The sequence below is a fragment of the Capricornis sumatraensis genome, chromosome 10 (genome assembly GCF_032405125.1).
Source record: "Capricornis sumatraensis isolate serow.1 chromosome 10, serow.2, whole genome shotgun sequence".
In the NCBI taxonomy this organism is placed as follows: Eukaryota; Metazoa; Chordata; class Mammalia; order Artiodactyla; family Bovidae; genus Capricornis; species Capricornis sumatraensis.
In genome coordinates this window covers 27988631-28009975 of record NC_091078.1, presented here as the reverse complement: position 1 = coordinate 28009975, position 21345 = coordinate 27988631, and the positions used below count along the sequence as shown (strand labels likewise).

Below are 21345 nucleotides of genomic sequence, written 5' to 3'. Positions count from 1 at the left end.
CATCTGAAACACAGCATATGTTGGTCTGATGTAGTAAAAGTGGGCAAGAAATCCAAATCTAATTGTAAATGTACAGTTAGAATGTCACGTAAATTACACTTCCTACAAGTAAATTATCACCTTAGGACACAGTGGACTTTGGCTTCCTGGCCATCTTCCCATTAGCATCCTCTGCCTGAAAGTACCCGCAGGAGGGCATTACCAACTGAATGTTCATCTAATTAGTCTTGGAGACCTGGACAACTATTCTACTGTACCAACAATGAATATTTTGACTACATTCTGTGAGATATATAGAGGCCAACGAATGAAGGGAAAGTTTAAACACATTTAATATTCATTTGCATCTTGTGATTATGAAGTGCCCTGGGGCAGGGTTTTCAAATTGTAGGTTATAGTTCATAAGTAGGTCATGAAATCAATTGAAAGGGTCATGACTAGCACTTTAAAAACTGAAAAAGACTGTTCTATATATCTGTGTCTCTTTTGCTGTCTCGCATGCAGGGTTATCATTACCATCTTTCTAAATTCCATATATATGTGTTAGTATACTGTATTGGTGTTTTTCTTTCTGGCTTACTTCACTCTGTATAATCTGCTCCAGTTTCATCCACCTCATTAGAACTGATTCAAATGTATTCTTTTTAATGGCCAGAGGGATTGTATGGGGAGGGAGGTGGGAAGGGGGTTCAGGATTGGGAACACGTGTACACCCATGGCGGATTCATGTTGATGTATGGCAAAACCAATACACTATTGTAAAGTAATTAGCCTCCAATTAAAATAAATAAATTTAAATTTTAAAAAAACTGAAAAAGATTAGAAAAGTTGAGAGTGACTTGTATGTAACGATTGTCAGTATTGCTTACAAAAACTGAAAATTATTTTCGTGTGTGTATGTATCATGTATAATGTGTTTCTTACTGAATGGCAACTTTTTTAAAAAAAACTTATCGGAGTATAGTTGATTTATAATGCATTAGTTTCAGCTGTACAGCGAAGTGATTCAGTTATGCACATATCGATTCTTTTTCAGATTCTCTTCTTATATAGGTTATCACAGAATATTGAATAGAGTTCACTGTACTCTACAGTGGGTCCTTGCTGGCTATCTATCTTATATATATATAATAGTATGTGTATGTTAATCACAAATTCTGGATTTAACTCTCTCTACCTGTTTCCTCAAACCATAAATATGTTTTTCATATCTGGAAGTATGTTTCTGTTTTATAAATAAGGTCATTTGCATCATTTTCTAATGATACAATCAGATTTTAATGATGCAATTAGATTCCATATATGAGTGATATCATATGGTACTTGTCTTTCTCTGTCTGACTTCATTTAGTATGATACTTTCTAGATTTACCCGTTACTGAAAATGGCATTCTTCCATTCTTTTTCATGGATGAGTAATATCACATTGTGTGTGTGTATCACAGTTCAGTTCAGTCGCTCAGTCATGTCTGACTCTTTATGACTCTGTGAACCACAGGGCACCAGGCCTCCCTGTCCATCACTAATGCCCGGAGTTTACCCAAACTCATGAGTCGGATGCGACTGACGTGACTTAGCAGCAGCAGCAGCAGCAGCATGTCCATTGAGTCAGTGATGCCATCCAACCATCTCATTCTCTGTCACCCCCTTCTCCTCCTGCCTTCAATCTTTCTCAGCATCAGGGTCTTTTCAAATGAGTCAGCTCTTCGCATCAGGTGGCCAAAATATTGGAGTTTCAGCTTCAATATCAGTCCTTCCAGTGAACACCCAGGACTGATCTCCTTTAGGATGGACTGGTTGGATCTACTTGCAGTTCAAGCGACTCTCAAGAATCTTCTCCAACACCACAGTTCAAAAGCATCAATTCTTTAGGACTCAGCTTTCTTTATAGTCCAACACTCACATCCATACGTGACTACTGGTAAAACCATAGCCTTGACTAGATGGACCTTTGTTGACAAAGTAATGTCTCTGCTTTTTAATATGCTGTCTAGGTTGGTCATAACTTTCCTTCCAAGGAGTAAGCGTCTTTTAATTTCATGGCTGCAGTCACCATCTGCAGTGATTTTGGAGCCTCCCAAATTAAAGTCAGCCACTATTTCCACTGTTTTCCCATCTATTTCCCATGAAGTGATGAGACCAGATGTCATGATCTTAGTTTCCTGAATGTTGAGCTTTAAGCCAACTTTTTCACTCTCCTCTTTCACTTTCATCAAGAGGCTCTTTAGTTCTTCTTCACTTTCTGCCATAAGAGTGGTGTCATCTGCGTATCTGAGGTTATTGATATTTCTCCCAGCAATCTTGATTCCAGCTTGTGCTTCTTCCAGCCCATCATTTCTCATGATGTACTCTGCATATAAGCTAAATAAGCAGGGTGACAATATGCAGCCTTGCCGTACTCTTTTCCCTATTTGGAACCAGTCAGTTCTAAGTATTTCTTCCTGACCTGCATAAAGGTTTCTCAAGAGGCAAGTCAGGTGGTCTGGTATTCCCATATCTTTCAGAATTATCAATTCCTCTGTCATCTGATTTTTAAGTTGCTTCTATGTCTTGGCTATTGCAAATGTTTTTGAATTATAGTTTTCCCCAGATATATGCCCAGGACTGGGATTGCTTGATCATATGGTCATTCTATTTTTATTTTTTTAGGAAACCTCCATACTGTTGTCCACAGTGGTTGTACCAATTTACATTTCCACCAACAGTGTACAAAGGTTTGCTTTCCTCCACACCCTCTCCAGGATTTATTGTTTGTAACTTTTTGATGATGGCCACTCTGACTGGTGGGAAGTGATACCTCATGATAGTTTTGAGCTGCATTTCTCTAATAATTAGTGTTGATGAGCATCTTTTCATGTGTCTCTTAGCCATCTGTATGTCTTCTTTGGAGAAAATGTCTATTTAGATCTTCTGCCCATTTTTTGATTGGGTTTGTTTTTTTTTTTTTAATACAGCTGCGTGAGCTCTTTGTATATTTTGGAGATTAATCCCCTGTTAGTCACTTTGTTTGAAAATACTTTCTCCCATTCTGTGGGCTGTATTTTCATTTTGTTTATGGTTTCCTTTGTTGTGCAAAAGCTTTTAAGTTTAGTTAGGTCCCATTTTTATATTTTTTGTTTTTATTTTCATTATACTTGGAGGTGATTCCAAAAAGACATCACTGTGAGTTAAGTCAAAGAGTGTTCTGCCTATGTTTTTCTCCAAGAGTTATGTAGTGTCCAGCTTTAGATTTAGGTGTTTAATCCATTTTGAGTTTATTTTTGTGTATGGTGTTAGAGAATGTTTTAATTTCATTCTTTTGCATGTAGCTGTCCAGTTTTCCCAGCACCACTTATTGAGGAGACTGGCTTTTCTCTATTGTACATTCTCCCCTCCTTTGTCATAGGTTAATTGACCATAGGTGCATGAGTTTATTTCTAGGCTTTGTATTCTGTTCCATTGATCTATATTTCTTTTTTTGTGCCAGGACCGTACTGTTTTTTATTACTGTAGCTTTGTAGTATAGTCTGAAGTTAGGGAGCCTGATCCCTCCAGCTCCATTTTTCTTTCTGAGGATTGCTGTGGCTATTTGGAGTCTTTTGGGTTTCCATGCAAATTTATTTTATTTTAGTTTTTTTAGTTCTGTGAAAAAAGCCATTGGTAGTTTTGATAGGAATTGCATTGAATCTGTAGATTGCTTTGAGTAATATAGTCATTTTGACTATTGTTTCTTCCAATCCAAGAACATGGTATATCTTTCCACCTATTTGTGTCATTTCCATTTCTTTCATCAGCATTTTACAGTTTTCAGACTACAAATATTTTGTTTCCTTAGGTAGATTTTTTACCTAGGTGTTTTATTGTTTTGATGTGATAGTAAATGGAATTGTTTCCTTATTTCTCTTCATGATAGTTCATTGTTAGTGTATAGGAATACAAGAAATTTCTCTGTATTAATTTTGTATCCTGCAATTATACCAGATTAATTGATGAGCTCTAATAGTTTTCTGGTAGTATTTTTAGGATTTTCTGTGTATAGTGTCATGTCATCTGCAAACAGTGACAGTATTTCTTCTTTTCCAATTTGGATTTATTTTATTTCTTTTTCTTCTCTGATTGCCATGGCTGGGACTTCCAAAACTATATTAAATAAAAGTGGTAACAGTGGACATCCTTGTCTTGTTGATCTTAGAAGGAATGTTTTCAGGCTTTCACCATTGAGAATGTTGTTGGTTGTGGGTTTGTCATATATGGCTTTTACTATGTTGTGGTAAGTTCCTTCTAGATGGAAATTTGAAAAAAAAAATCAAAGGTGCAATGTGAACAAAAGTAATATTATGATTGCAGTCATATCACTGCAGCAATTTTATAGTTTTTTCATTTATTAATAGCAAAACCAACTCCATGCCTGATAAGTGCTGGGTGCTGAAAATCAAGCAGTGAACAAGGCAGATAAGGTTTCTCCCTTCATGCGACTTGCATTTTGAGAGGAGATGTGTATTAAATATGAATTGCACAATTAATTAATTTTGCAACTGTAATGGACGCAAGTGACACAAACGAAACAAATTCAGAGCTCACAAGAGTGAAACCCAAGAGGATCTGACAGAAACAAGGGTGTCAGGAAACCCTTCCTTAAAGAAGTGATATTTGAGCTAAGATCTGAAGGATGAATGAAGTAAAATCAATATTAGAAACTAAATACTTTAATGTAGCCCTTGGTTTTCCCAGTTCCCTATTGGTACCTTAAGGTATTTCATGCCTCACTTGGATTCCAGTAAAGCCCCTCTTGACACTGACAGTGCCATGTGTTCATAATAGATCCTTAAAACTTCCATTTCGTAGTCCTTTGTTCTCCATTCAAATGGACTGATTCCTGCCTTGCAGTGCTCATTGGTAGACATCCCTGTGGCATTTTCTTTTTTTTTTTTTAATTTTACTTTATTTTACTTTACAATACTGTATTGGTTTTGCCATACATTGGCATTTTCCAGTGAGTATCTGAAAGTGGTAGAGGAAGGTTTGGAGCTGACGCACAGAGGGCTTCTGAACCATAGGGTGTGTACTCACCAATTCTGCCCTCTGCTTGCTGCCTCTCTAAGTCCCCTCTCTAATTGTGGGGTTGAGGCACCATGTAACATCCACTTTCCCTCACCAAAAACTGCCCTCTGCCCATTCCCATGATCCCTTTTTCAACTTGAGTAATTAACTGAGAATACTCCATGTAACAGATTTCTTCTTGTGGTGAACACTGCATTTGTTTTGAGACATATTTTGAAACCACTGCCTGGGAGGGTGTTGGTGAGATGACAAGTTGTCAGTCTGGTACAAGTCACAAAATGACCTTCTCAAAAGGGTAGGCTTTTATTAAGAGCTAACTTTTCTTTCTGAGGAAACTTTGTATGAAATTACGATGGTAAGGACTGGGTCAGAGATGAAGGGCTCTGTATAATAGAGAGGAGATTTGCCTTTCCCTGGGAGGGATCCAGGAACCTGTGCTGCAGGGAAGAAAGATAAGACAGGAAGACTCGTGGGGCTCCTCTCTCAGCTTTTGGTCCTTATGGATTTCCTTCTCTCCTAAGCTCAGCTTTATATTTAGAGAGATGTTTATACCTTATCCATTATTTCCAAGTGCTGGAGCAGTAGGGTTTTTTTCACAATATCTACTTTGACATATTGCCAATAGCAGAAGTCCTTGGTACAGTTATATTGAGTAAAAGCCACTCAGTACAGTATATATACAAATTATATTTAGTAATAATATATTTTTCTTTCATCATGACAATGCGATTCCACGGGTAACAGTTGTAAATTCCAGCAGCACAAGTACTATTGATGCTTCTCTAGAATGTGTACAAAATATATTCTTGAGAGAATGAGGAGATATCATATTAGTGAGCTTGGTTAGTCCTGTAATCAATCAGTGATTGCCACATTTTAACCAGAGATCACAAATAGATTCCACACCACAAAGGAGTGGTCCTCTCCTACTCTAAAAAAGAAATGAAAAGCTAAAATGAAAACAATTGTAATAAATAAATAAATAACCTTTTGATTTTGCTCCCTTTCATTTAACATGGAGATAATCAAAATAGGTAAGGAACTTTCATTCACTAAGTTTTAAACAAATTTCAGGTAGAAAGAACTCCAGAGAAAGTTTTGAAAGGGATTTTTTAAATTGTTTACTCTTTTCCACCAGCCCCTCCCCCCCCAAACACTTGAATGAAAGTTGGCATTGCTTGCTGATACTTCTGTGTGATGAATTCTTTGTGAGAAAGAAACAAACAAAAATGATGTGGAATTTTGTGTCTCAGTGGGTACAAGGTGAAAACAGAGACAGCAGTCAGAAGTTGGAAAAAAAAAAAACAAACCTGTCTTTTGTTTACCACCAAAGCAGGAGAATATGGTATTTTCTTTTATAGCAACATCAAGATCTTACTTGGCTTTTTTTTTTTTTTTTTTTTTTGCTGACAAGAAACTGATATAGTATAAGTTAGCTAGTCTGTGTCAGGAGGTCAGCAAACTTTTCCTGTTAAGGGCAAAATTGTAAGTACTTTGGGCTTTCTATACCAGACTGTTTGTATTAGAACTTAGAACTACCCAGCTGTCTCTCTAACAGAAAAGCTGTCACAGACAATATATAAACAAATGGGTGTGGCTTGTTCTAATACAACTTTATTTGCAAAGACAGGGCATTAGATGGGTTTGGCCTGTAGGCTGTTCATTTGCCAATTCCTGATGTAAAAAAGCAAGACTTCAACTGAAAAAAGGCTGAAATCTATTGATGTTCACCCCAATCTTATGCTTTCCCAGTAACTGTTCCTATGCAAAGCAATTATTGTTATTTTTTCTGTGGTTTGTGAAGACTTTAGGGGCATTCTGTATTCTTTCTTTAATCCCTTCAGCAAAGAAAAACTTCAAGTGATTTTCAGAACCATTGTGCTTTTTTACCCCTTCTTGATAGTTATGCTGATGTTTCTCTTTTAAGAATAATCAATGTTTTTCCCCAGAAGAAAAACTGTACCTCTGATTGCCATGTGTTGTTAGGAAAGAAATCAAATGCCCTACAAATAGGGAGTAGCACTCTGAAACAATTCTAATCAGGAAACTTCCCTGATTCATTCAGAAGGTTAGCACTGGCATTCCCTAAGCCTTCTCCAAGTATACATCAAAGACTTCTACTTACACATGTTTTCAGATTCAAACTTCTTTTCCACTTAGCACAGTGCTCAATCTATTGCTTCAAATTGTTGTTGAGTCACTGAGCTGTGTCCAGTTCTTCTGTGACCCCAGGCACTGCAGCTTGCCAGGCTCCTCTGTCCATGAGATTTCCCCAGCAAGAATATTGGAGTGGGTTGTCATTTCCTTCTCCAGGGGATCTTCCCAACCCAGGGATCAAACCCACATCTCCTGCATTGGCAGACAGATTCTTAACCATTGAGCCACCTGGGAAACCCACAGCTCCAAATAAGATGGTTTTAAAAATCAAATTCTGTGGACAAATTGGGGGAAGGAGAGGCTGTGACAAATTGAGAGTAGCAGGGACATGCATACACTACCATGTGCAAATAAATAGCTAGTGAGGAACTGCCCTATAGCACAGGGAACTCAGCTTGGTGCTCTGTAGTGACCTAGAGGAGTGGGGTGGGGGTGGGAGGGAGGCTCAAGAGGGAGACAGTCTATGTACACATATAGCTGATTCTTTTTTGTTGCATGGCAGAAGCCAACACATTGTAAAGCAATTATACTCCAATTTTTTCAAAAAAGTCAATTTTACAGATTCATGGAGCTGGAGGGAACCATGGAGATCACTGGTCAACTCAGCAAATGATGTGTCCATTGGACATCCTGTTTCACCCACACCTGCTTGTATACGTTCAGTAATTGGAGTCTCTCCCCATACGAGGACAATGCCTCCCTTTCCTGGTAGACTCATTGTCATTGTCAACTCATGATGTTTTTGCTACATCATGGCCATATTTGCCTTCCTCTAGATTTTTCTTTTTTTGTCTGGCTCTGGAGGCAACAGTACTTTATTCATCTAATCATCCCCCTTCTCAGGAAAATCCTTCATATATTTGAAGATAGAGGAGAGCTAATTGTCTTTCTTGATTGATTATTTATTTCTCAAAGCCACATGCAACCAGTTCTTCCAAATTCCCCCTGTAAAAAGGAGTCTTGAACTCAGATATCAATAGGGATGAGAGATTGCGTATAAACAAGTGAAAGCTTGTTGAATGGGACTGAGATGAACCAGAGAGGGGGACCCAAGACAAGAGGCAGGTGCTACCTGGCATCTGCTGGTCATTGGTGTGTCACCGTGTGGACCAGGGCTGATGATGAGATTTCAAAAAAAAAAAAAATACTGAGGCGCCAGATTTCTATTGAAAAAAATCTTTCAATTTTTAAATGTTGGCAACTAATTTTTTTTTTAATGTTTAAACACTCTATAAGCCAAACAAAACACATCTGTGGACCAGATTTGGCTTGTGCAACCCTTAAATCTAGAGTCATTTTACCGTCCTGGTTGCCATGTTTTGTACACATTTCAATTTATTCCTTTGTAACTTGAGGAACATTAACCATTGAAAAGAGGGAGAGAGTTGTTTAATTGAAAGGAAAACAGAGAACCAGTAACTATAACACAGAAGAGCACTGGAGATCAGCTTTCCTGCACAATCAAAATTTAGGTCACACATAACATAAGGTTAAATTTTACCTTTTTAACCATTATAAACTCTAAAAGCAAAGACATGTGTTAATAGTTGATGTGATGGGTAGACAAGAAAACATATTGCTGTTGTCTAGAAGAGGTCGCCTAAAAATGGGAATAAAACTCCAAAAAAGTATAATATAAAACCATTACTAGACCATATGTTTGTGATATAAAATGAGTTTTCTTGCCAGGATATCACATAACCATGGCAAACTGCCATTAACTTCACTTTTTCTAGCATAAAAGAGAAAGAGGGAGGGAGGGAAATTCAACAGGCATTCTTGAGATACATGTTTTATTATACATATATAATTCATAAACCATATTTCTGGGGTTCATTGCCACTCACCGAAGTAAATAGCTATATCATTGGGTTGCCAGGGTATTGTTTAGTCATTCACAGGTCTCCCTTTTCCATGACACTTTGGTTTGCTGACTTTAGAAAGAGTTATATGGAATACATTTTGTTCCATGCTTCTTGCCCTCTGTTGTAATATGTTCTGATTTTCAAGCCAGTTTGCCCTTCCCCCTCCAATTTCCTCAAGAATCTGTTAGGAACTTAATTGCAAGGATGGCACAAATACCGAGCCCCACTTGGACAGCCCCTGATGTTCAGGTCAGTCCACCAGCACCTTATCTAATTGTCAACCTCTTCCTCAAGGGATGGGTGGTTTTGGATGCTTCTGCAAGTCAGTCACCACCATGAAAGTTTCTTTGTCCAAAGCTGGCAGCTCATAGAATGGGGAAGAAAAAAACAGAGAAGCTTTATGAAATGTTTTTGATGCTACAAATGCATTAATTTCAAAATGGCCTCTTTTCTCTGGTTCAAGCAATCATCTTGCAAAAAAAAAAAATTCTAGCAAAAAATGCTCTGAATAGAATGTATTATTAAATGAAAAGTTTGGACATCTTTTCTAGATGCATCTTAATATATTTCAAATAAAATATTGAAGTTATATTGGAGAGACAGACTTAGAGTTTAGAACGTTTTGTTGTTTCTGGAATCAGTCTTTGTGATTATGTAAAAAGAAATGTTAAGGAAAACTGTTGCCCCCCTCAGCTAATAGAGATTAAGAGATTAGGCATTCACAGACTTAAATTACCTGCTTCTCTAGCCAGACAGTAATTAAAACAATACCATTTATAGTTATTACAATATACAGTTCATCTATTGGTTAAAACATGGAATTACTAACACTGAATCTAGGGACTTCCCTGGCGGTCCAGAAGTTAAGACTTCACCTTCCAGTGCAAGGGATTTGGGTTCAATCCCTGGTCAGGGAGCTAAGATTCCATATGCCTCCATAGCCAAACAACCAAAACAGAAAACAGAAGTCATATTATAACAAATTCAAATAAAGACTTTAAAAAATGGTCCACATTAAAAAAATCTAGGAAAAAAAAAACAACAACAATGAATCTAATACTTAGGAGAAATACTCATCCTCTTGCTTTATGTTAACACTTCTAAAGAGATTTAAATCAGTCAAGGAAATTAAAATCTAACCAATTTAGAAAGTTGGACAAATGTCTCCATTTTCATTTTAATACTTCAGTAAACCTAGTCACCCAGAGAGTTACTATTTCAAAGGCTATTTCTCCATTGCACATTATAGAATCAAGTCTTTGAAAGTTTAGATTTTTCTAATATATATATTTCATCAATTGTGAAAAATAATACCACTATTTTCTACAACCTTTGATGACTAAAGAAATTGTATTAAATTATATTTTATAACTTTTATTTTTCTGAATGCCACCTTCTAATTTTCTGAATCTCAGACTCTGAAAATCCCTCTCAAACTGTTTATGAAATAGTTACTATCTGGAATGACAGTATTTTGAAAATATTATAAAGTACAGGCCATCTTATTGTACAGTTTACATGGATTAGTAGCAACTTGCCCACATGCTTCTCTGTGTTTTGGATGCCTATTTTTGTAAAGTGCCTAATATAGAATAAGCCATAACATTTGCTGTTTTATGTGCTATTGCCAAGACATGACTTGTAAACACTAGCAGAATTTCTGATGCAGACGACAGTGTCATTCGGAGACTTCCAAACTGACATCTTTGCAGTTATATAGATAAAAAGTTGTATATACATGTTATGTTTAATATGTATGTGTTTAAGTCATGTACATATTGTTTTAAATTAGTTATTGTTTTAAATCAATTGTACATATAGACTGCATATTTATGCAGTTTATTAAACATTTTTGTTTTGTTAAGGACTCTGTTAGAAGGATGGAAAGATAAGCTACAGATTGTGAGAAAACATTTTATAAGTCACATATCTGACCAAAGAATTTGTATCTAAAATATGTAAAGAATTCTTTCTTTTTTTTGCTGCATGGTTAGTCATTGCAGCACTCAGGCTTTCTATAGTTGCTGTGTGTGGGCTTAGTTGCCCCAAGGGCATGTGGGATCTTAGTTCCCCAAACAAGAATTGAACCCATGTCCCCTGCATCGGAAGGCAGAGTCTTAAGGTCACCTATGAAGAACTCTTAAAACTGAACAGTAAAATAATTTTTAAAAAACCCTATATTCAATTAGAAGATAAGGAAAAGATATGAAGAATCATTTCATCAAAAAAGATATATAGTTATCATGGCAACTAAACACGTGAAAAGATATTTAACATCACTAGCTATTAAGGAAATGCAGACTAAGTCCATTGTGAGATATCACTGTATATCTATTTGTTGTTGTTTAGTCTCTAAGTCCTGTCTGCGTGGATGTGACTCCAGTGGAGTAGCATGAGTGAATTTTAAACAACTTTTTTCCATTTTTATGTATTTATTTATTGGCTGTGTTGGGTCTTTGTTGCTACTTATGGGTTTTCTCTTGTTGCAGCAAGTGGGAACTACTCTGTAGTTGAGGTGAGTGGGCTTCTTACTGTGATGGCTTCTCTTGTTGCAGAGCACAGACTCTGGGGTGTGGGCTCAGTAGTTGAGGTGCACCAGCTTAGTTGCTTCTCAGCATGAGAAATCATCCTGGACCAGAGATCGAACCCATGTCCCCTGCAATGGCAGGCCTTAATGGCAGTCCCCTGCCTTTAAGAAGTCCCAATAGTTCTGTATCTTGATTGTCATGATGGTTACATGAATCTACAGATGCCGTAAAATAACATAGAATTTCTAGACATACATATCAATATTAACTTCCTGGTTTTGATGTCTCACTATAGTCATATAAAATGTACCCATTGGAGGAAACTGAGTAAAGGGTACCTGACAGCTTTCTCTGTAGTTCTTCAGCTTTTTGTAAATCTGTAATTATTTCATCACAAAAAATATATTTTGAAATCTTCCCAGAGTGATGTAGAATCCATAGACTATGTATTATTTATTCGTAATAAGATGAAAAACACTGTTGTTTTAATGAATTTATGCCCTAAAAGGCTTCCCTGGTGGCTCAGAGGTTAAAGCATCTGCCTGGAATGCGGGAGACCCGAGTTCGATCCCTGGGTCAGGAAAGGTCCCCTGGAGAAGGAAATGGCAACCCACTCCAGTACTCTTGCCTGGAGAATCCCATGGAGGGAGGAGCCTGGTGGGCTACAGTCCATGGGGTCGCAAAGAGTCAGACACAACTGAGCGACTTTACTTTCACATTCTTTCACTTTCATGCCTGAAATACATGTTAAGAGTCTTGGGTTTTGGTATTAAGTAGCCTTGAATCTCACCTCTTTATTTAGCAGGCATAGGTCATGGAAAATAATTTATTGTCTTCATGTCTCAATTTCTTTTCCTGTTAAAATATAATAATAGGAAAATAATAGTAATACCTACCTTGTGGCATTCTTACAAAGATTAGAGTGAGATAATATACATATTGCTCTTAGCACAATATCTGACATCTAAATATACCTGAATAATTGGGAGCTGATGCTATTTTCTTTCTTTCAGACCTTCATAGAGCTTTGTACTAATTCTTGATTGTACTGCTGTGTTTAAACTGATATATATTTATGACATGAGTCTGCAGCTGGGTGGAAAACTTCATTAGTTATCCTTTACATGCCATTAGCACCAAGTAAATTACCTTATAAAGTTATTTAAATCATACATATCAAATGCCTAATGTGCTTTGTGATCCAGTGATTGCTTTTCAGTGTCCCCTGGAACTTATTTCTCAGCACCAGTTGACACAGTCAGCCACTTTCCCATTTTTAATCCTGCTCTGGGCTAAATTGTATTCCTCCAAATTCACATATTGAAGCCCTAACCCCAGGGTGATGTACCTTGAAAATGGGCCATATTGCAGTAATTAGGTTTAGATGAAGTCATAAGGGTGGGGCCCTTATGGTGGTGTTAGTGCCTTTCTAAGAAGAGACACCAGAAATCTCTTTATTTCTTTCTATACCATGTGAGAATGCTATGAGGAAAATGCCATCTGGAAGCCAGAAAGAGCTCTCACCAGAAACTGCTTGCACTTGTGCTTTGATCTTGGATTTCCCAATTTCCAGAACTGTGAAAAACAAATTTCTGTTGGTTCAACCACCTAGTCTATGGCATTCTATTACAGAAGCCAAGCAGAGTAGTACAAATCCCTTTGTCCTTTCCTTTGCTTTTATTTCACCAGCCTTTAAATATTAAAGCTCCTCTGTGTTTTCACCCAAGGTTTTTTGTGTTTTTTTGTTTTGTTTTGTTTTTCTTCTAACTCTGTTCATCCTCCTTAAATAATCTAGTCAGTTACCAAAGTTTCAGTTAGGGTCTTTGCACCAGTAGCAACCACATTATATAACTATCAAGTCAGACTTTGCTTCTGAGCTCCAAACTCATGCATCTGTATTTCCACAGTTATCAGGATGTCTCATATTTAACATATATCCATCAGGCTTCTGGAAGGAAACAGAAGAAATTTGAATAAAGAAGGTATTTGCAGAATTGTGGACAAGGTTTAGAAAAAGCAACATGGGTTGATGCCTTCCTGCTACTAGGTCTATAGACCTGGTAACAGCAGGAAGCTATTAGCATTCTGAATCTGTTGGGCAAGAGAAGGAACAAGAACCCAGAGAGACAGAAGGAGAGAAGGATGGGGGGTGGGGGGAGAGGAAGAAAGGGAGAGAGGGGAAGAGATTGTGTGTGTACTAACTAACTAGCTATGTGGAGAGGAACGTCTGATAGATGGTGGGACAAAGTCAACCCAAGAACACCCAGTAGGAACAGACCCAGTGAAATAAATATCGAACCCTCACTCTCCTCTCTTTGATCTATTTCCTCTGCCCTGTTCATTGAACCCAACTGGAAGTGAGAGGGCAAAGTCATCTATTGAATAGGACATAAAGATCAGCCTCCTGGGGCAGAGAGCAGAATGGTGAAGAGAGGAGACTGAATGTGGAAGAGTCAAAAGAAGCTCTCTTGATACAGAAAGGGTTAAGCCGAAACCATCTCTATCTCCAGTATTTCCTAGCTCAGCAGATGTCACCACCATTCACACAAATCCTGAAGCCCAAATCCTGAGAGTTAACCTTGATTCCTCTTTCTTTCTGCTCCTACAGCCATATCAAGTACAGATACAGTGCAGATAGCTTACAAATATGATGAGGTCTCTCCATTTGTACAGGCTTCCCTGCTGGCTCAGAGGTTAAAGCATCTGCCTGCAATGCAGGAGACCCGGGTTCGATCTCTGGGTTGGGAATATCCCCTGGAGAAGGAAATGGCAACCCACTCCAGTATTCTTGCCTGGAGAATCCCATGAATGGAGGAGCCTGGTAGGTTACAGTCCACAGGGTCACAAAGAGTTGGACACGACTGAGCAACTTCACTTTCTCCATCTGTACTACCACTATCCTGATTTTAACTTCCATGATATCTCTCTCAGACCACTGGAATAGCCCTCTATCTTCATTCACTTCTGTCTATCTCTATTCCATCAAGGCATCAGTGTGGTTGGGACTGACAGAATCTCAACCTTCCCAAAAGTCCATATTCTAATCCTTGAAACCTGTGAATCTATTATTTTATATAGCAAAGGGACCTTGCCAATGTAATTGAATTAAGGGTTTTTGAGATGGGAGGTTATGTTGTGTTATCTTGGTTCAGTTCAGTCGCTCAGTCGTGTCCGACTCTTTGCGACCCTGTGAATCGCAGCACGCCAGGCCTCCCTGTCCATCACCAACTCCCGGAGTTCACTCAGACTCACGCCCATTGAGTCAGTGATGCCATCTAGCCATCTCATCCTCTGTCGTCCCCTTCTCCTCCTTCCCCCAATCCCTCCCAGCATCAGAGTCTTTTCCAATGAGTCAACTCTTCTCATGAGGTGGCCAAAGTACTGGAGTTTCAGCTTCAGCATCATTCCTTGGACCAATGTAATCATGAGTTTCTAAAACTGGATAACCTTTGCTACTTGGAGGCAGTGGCAGATGTGACTACAGAAGAATGTTAAGAGGTATGTCACATGTCTGGCTTTGCAGACCAAGGATGGGGGTTAGTAGGCAAGGAAGACAAGTGGCCTCTGAAGCTCAAGAGGGAAAGGAAATAGATTATCTCCTATAATCTCCAGAAAGGAAGTTAGCTCTGTTATGACCTCGAGTCCACTGTGAACCATGTTGTTGTTCAGTTGCCAAGTTGTGTCTGACTCTTCACAACCCCATGGATTGCAGCACTCCAAGCTTCCCAGTCCCTCACCATTTCCCAGAGTTTGCTCATGTTCATATCCGTTGAATCCCTGATGCCATCCAATCATCTCATCTTCTGTCGTCCAATCTTTCCCAGCATCACGGTCTTTTCCATTGAGTCAGCTCCTTGCATCTAGTGGCCAAAGTATTGGAGCTTCAGCATCAGTCCTTCCAAAGAGCATTAAAGGTTGATTTCCTTTAAGATAGACTGGTTTGATCTCCTTGCTTTTCAGGGAACTCTCAGGAGTCTTCTCTAGCACCACAGTTCGAACCATGGCCTTCTTCTAAACCACAGAACTATAAGAAAATTAATTTGTGCTATTTGAAGCCACTCTCTGTGGTAATTTGTTATAGTAGCTATAGCCAGCTCTTAGAGTGGTCTTGTAAAGTCTCAAGTTTAATATATCACTCTACAGCTCTAAGACCCTCAAATGCTGGTCATTGTACTGACAGTCTAAAAATCCTTCACTTAAATTCCAGAGCCCCCTTAAATCTGCTACTTCATCCTTGTTGCAAACACTTCTCAGTCAGCACACTCCAGCTATGCCTCACCATTTCTGGACCATGCAGTATAACAAATTGCCACAAACCTGGCACATTTATCATCTCAGTTTCTGTGGGTCAGGATGCCAGATCCCCTCCTTAGGATCTCACTAGAATGCAATCAAGGTGTCAAAAGAGCTCCGTTTGCATTTGGGGAATAGGGAAGGATCTTCCTCCAAATCTGAGAGGCACAGTGCAGTTCCTGACAGAGAGTCTGTTCTCGGCCACCTTCAGCTTCTGATGACTGTCAGCATTCCATGGCTTGTGGCCACATCACTCCAGGCTCTGTCTCGATAGCCACAGTGATTCCCCCTCTTTTTTATGTCTTCTCCTCTTGTCCATCAAATTGCCCTCTGCCTTTTTCCTTTTTTTGAAAGAATTTTTTTTTTTTAATGTAGACCATTTTTTTTTTTTAAGTCTGTATTGGATTCGTTACCTTGTTTCTATTTTATGTTTTTGGTTTTTGACCATGAGGCATATGGAATTTTAGCTCCCCAGTGAAGGATCAAAACTACACTTTCTGCATTGGAAGGTGAAGACTTAACCACTTGACTGCTGGGGAAGTCAATGCCTTTTTCTTAAAAAGACTCTTGTTACTGGATTTAGGGCTCACCCAAGAATCCAGAATGATCTCCACATTTCCTTCTTATTTTTCCTTTTTCTATTTTTTTCTTTACTGTCCAACGTGGGTCCTACTGCTTTCCTTTTTTTTTTTTTTATCATTTTTTAAAAAAATTTGAAGATAATTGCTTTACAATGTTGTATTGGTTTCTGCTTCACAGTGAAGTGAATCAGCTATATGTGTACATATACACATCTCCCCTCTCTCTTGAGCCTCCATCCCACCCCTCTAGGTTGTTCCAGAGCACAGAGCTGAGATCCTTGTACTGTACAACAGCTTCCCACTAGCTATCTATTTTACACATGGTCATGTATATATGTCAATGCCACTCTGTCAATTCATTCTACTCTCTTCTTCCCCTGCTGTATCCATAAGTCCATTCTCTATGCCTGTATCTATAGTCCTTCCCTGCAAATCAGTCCCATTTTCTAGATTCCGTATATTTGTGTTAAAAAAAAAAAGGAACGCTTCACAAATTTGTGTGTCGTCTTTGTGCAGGGGCCATGCTTATCTTCTCTGTATCATTCCAGCTTTAGTATAAGTGCTGCAAAAGCAAGCACCAAAAACTCCTTTTTCTGAACAAGTCAGCATTCACAGGTTCTGGGGATTGAGGTGAACATAAGGGTCACCGCCCAACCTGCTACAGGTCAACTGCTTGAATGCCTTCCTTCTCCTGGGCCCTCCCATTACACACTCAACAGCCCCTTTTACTTTTGCATAATCACAATTGTGATCACTTGTTCAATGTCTAACTTGATCCACTAGAGCACAACCTCCCTACAGGTAGGAAACTTGCTATGTTGTTCACGACTGTGTTCCCAGCACCTACTATATATTAGGTACACAGTAAGTAGATTTTTTTTTTCTCTCCCAAACCAGCTGAATCATTTCTTTCTCTTCCACTTTGCTGAGGAGAAGTCACCTAAGTCATTGGTAATGAAAGTTCTTCCTACTAATTGTGAACTTGTCATCTCTCAAGCTGTCTCATTAAAAAAAAGCATTCATATTCTGAATTTAAATGAAGACGTTTCTCTTCTCATGTGCTGCTTTACCTTAGGAACTTCAGACCAATTTCTATGTGTAAGAGAAGGGTTGACATATGGAGGATGCAATATAACTCCTTTGCTATAGTCCATGGCATAAAAATATGGCACAGGACACCATGTATGCTTTAACAGCTCAGTTCTCTTAGGGTGATCAGATTGCTTTTTACAATATGAATATTTAATCCTTTCAAGTCTGAACTCTATCTTCATACATGCTGTGCCTTGCATGCTGCAGAATGCAGAAGTGGTACTCAATGAATAACAAATAAAAACCACAATGATGATTGTAATGCATACCGTAATATTGTTACTAGAAATATAATTATGTGAACAGACAATTTACAGAAGAGAAGGGACCTCAGAGCCCTTGTGTTGTCAATCTGGCCTGTCTCTTAATCAGGGATAATAATAATAAAAATATCGCCCCCCCACCTGCAGTCTGCTTGTCAGCATAACAATATTTATAGAATGCTGTATGTAACAATGGCATCTCCATGCAGATGGATTAAGATCGAGGAGCAGCTGCAGATGGCTGTTCATTAACGGAAAGAAGAAAATGAATCTGAACAAAGGCACTTATGGAACCCCTAATTTATTAGTGCTGTAATAGGGAAGAGGAACTCTCTGGAATGATAACTGAGTAAGACCAGTTACAAAGGTAATTGTAAAAACAAGACACAGACTCAGTACAACATACACGGACATTTTATTGCCTGTAAGGTCTGTAGAATTACAAGGTCAATAGATATCAGACTCAACATCTAATCCTTCATATTTATTAATTACATTCAACAAAGCACTTGCCATTAATGTACAGACTGAAGCTAGATTAACATTCTGTCACAAAAACCTGGTCCATTCATCCTGAGAGAGGTGAAGATTTCTTTTACTTCTCTGTAGTATTTAATACAGCACATGCATGCACACACACACACACACTCTTTGCCACAAAATACTTTCTGACTTTGGTCCTTAGAATGACTTCCTAACATTCAAGAATTTAATGAAGTAAGTTTCATTAAATGCTCAACAAAATGTCGACATGAAGGGGCTCCCAGCTCTTTTTTTTTTTCCTTCCATATCTCAGCTACCACATGACAGAAAAAATTTTTGCATATGTGACTTCTCTGGTTTATGCTTCTCCAAAAGAGTTCTTAAGAATCCATCCTTAGCTAAGATTCATGTCAGTGACTTCCAAAGTAGAAGATAGTCCATCAAAACAAAACAGAGATATTCATTAATAGATGAACAAACATATTGTGGTGTCAACATACAGTGCAATGAGAGGAACAGACTGCTAAAATAACATGCAAAAACCTGGCTGAATCTCAAAATCTTTACATTGAATGAAGGAAGACAGACCTAATGTCTGAGACCAGATGTGGGGAAATCCTCTGAGAAGGGGCTGATGGAGTGCCTTCCTTACTTTGATTATGTTGGTGGTTCCATGTCAAGTTTTGCCAAGAGAATGCACTGGTCATAGCAAACACCCTCTTCCAACAACACAAGAGAAGACTCTACACATGGACATCACCAGATGGTCAAACCAAAATCATATTGATTATGTTCTTTGCAGCCAAAGATGGAGAAGCTCTATACAGTCAGCAAAACAAGAACGGGAGCTGACTGTGGCTCAGGTCATGATTTCCTTATTGTCAAATTCAGACTTAAATTGAAGAAAGTGGGGAAAACCACAAGACCACTCAAGTATGACTTAAATCTAATCCCTTATGATTATACAGTGGAAGTGAGAAATAGATTTAAAAGACTAGATCTGATAGAGTGCCTGAAGAACAATGAACGGAAGTTCGTCACATTGTACAAAAGACAGGGATCAAGACCATCCCCAAGAAAAGAAATGCAAAAAAGCAAAATGGCTATCTGAGGAGGCCTTACAAATAGCTGTGAAAAGAAGAAAAGCAAAAAGCAAAGAAGAAAAGGAAAGATATTCCCATTTGAATACAGAGTTCGAAATAATAGCAAGGAGAGATAAGAAAGCCTTCCTCAGGGATCAATGCAAAGAAATAGAGGAAAACAATAGAATGGGAAAGACTAGTGATCTCTTCAAGAAAATTAGAGCTACCAAAGGAACATTTCATGCAAAGATGGGCTCGATAAAGGACAGAAATGGTATGGACCTAACAAAAGCAGAAGATATTAAGAAGCGATGGCAAGAATACACAGAAGAACTGTACAAAAAAGATCTTCACGACCCGGATAATCATGATGGTGTGATCACTCACCTAGAGCCAAACATCCTGGAATGTGAAGTCAAGTGGGCCTTAGGAAACATCACTACGAACAAAGCTGGTAGAGGTGATGGAATTCCTGTTGAGCTATTTCAAATCCTCAAAGATGATGCTGTGAAAGTGCTGCACTCAATATACCAGCAAATTTGGAAAACTCAGCAGTGGCCACAGGACTGGAAAAGGTCCATTTTCATTCCAATCCCAAAGAAAGGAAATGCCAAAGAATGCTCAAACTACCACGCAGTTGGACTCATCTCACACACTAGTAAAGTAATGCTCAAAATTCTCCAAGCCAGGCTTCAGCAATATGTGAACGGTGAGCTTCCAGATGTTCAAGCTGGTTTTACAGAAGGCAGAGGAACCAGAGATCAAACTGCAAACATCAATTGGATCATGGAAAAAGCAAGAGAGTTCCAGAAAAACATCTATTTCTGCTTTATTGACTATGCCAAAGTATTTGACTGTGTGGATCACAATAAACTGTGGAAAATTCTTCAAGAGATGGGAATACCAGACCACCTGACCTTCCTCTTGAGAAACCTGTATGCAGTTCAGAAAGCAACAGTTAGAGGCGGACATGGAACAACAGACTGGTTCTAAATAGGGAAAGGAGTACATCAAAGCTGTACATTGTCACCCAGGTTATTAAACTTCTATGCAGAGTACATCATGAGAAATGCTGGGCTGAATGAAACACAAGCTGGAATCAAGATTGCCAGGAGAAATATCAATAACCTTAGATATTCAGATGACACTACCCTTATGGCAGAAAGTGAAGAGTAACTAAAGAGCCTCTTGAAGAAAGTGAAAGAGGAGATTGAAAAAGTTGGCTTAAAGCTCAACATTCAGAAAACTTAGATCATGGCCTCCAGTCCCATCACTTCATGGCAAATAGATGGGGAAACAGTGTCAGACTTTATTTTTGGGGGCTCCAAAATCACTGCAGATGGTGATTGCAGCCATGAAATTAAAAGACGTTTACTCCTTGGAGGGAAAGTTATGACCAACCTAGATAGCATATTAAAAAGCAGAGACATTACTTTGTCAACAAAGGTCCATCTAATCAAGGCTATGGTTTTTCCTGTGGTCATGTATGGATGTGAGAGTTGAACTATAAAGAAAGTTGAGTGCCGAAGAATTGATGCTTTTGAACTGTGGTGTTGGAGAAGACTCTTGAGAGTCCCTTGGACTGCAAGGAGATCCACCCCGTCTATCCTAAAGGAGATCAGCCCTGGTGTTCATTGGAAGGACTGATGTTGAAGCTGAAACTCCAATACTTTGGGCACCTGATGCGAAGAGCTGACTCACTTGAAAAGACTGATGATGGGAGGGATTGGGGCAGGAGGAGAAGGGGACAACAGAGGATGAGATGGTTGGATGGCATCACCAACTCAATGGATATGAGTTTGGGTGAACTCCAGGAGTTGATGATGGACAGGGAGGCCTGGAGTGCTACGGTTTATGGAGTTGCAAAGAGTCGGACACAACTGAGTGACTGAACTGAAGTGAACTGAAACATTTGTCAAAACTTATCAAACTATTCACTTTGATAGTTTACTTACTGCTTG

At 38.6% G+C, this 21345-nt stretch overlaps 1 non-coding gene across 1 annotated transcript; it reads right to left on the bottom strand.

The window, feature by feature from the left end:
- Positions 1 to 16935: 16935 nt before the first annotated feature.
- On the bottom strand, positions 16936 to 17042 carry LOC138088042 (U6 spliceosomal RNA). Its single transcript, XR_011145635.1, has one exon. It is a non-coding gene; the product is annotated as a U6 spliceosomal RNA (small nuclear RNA).
- Between the last annotated feature and the right edge of the window lie 4303 nt (positions 17043 to 21345).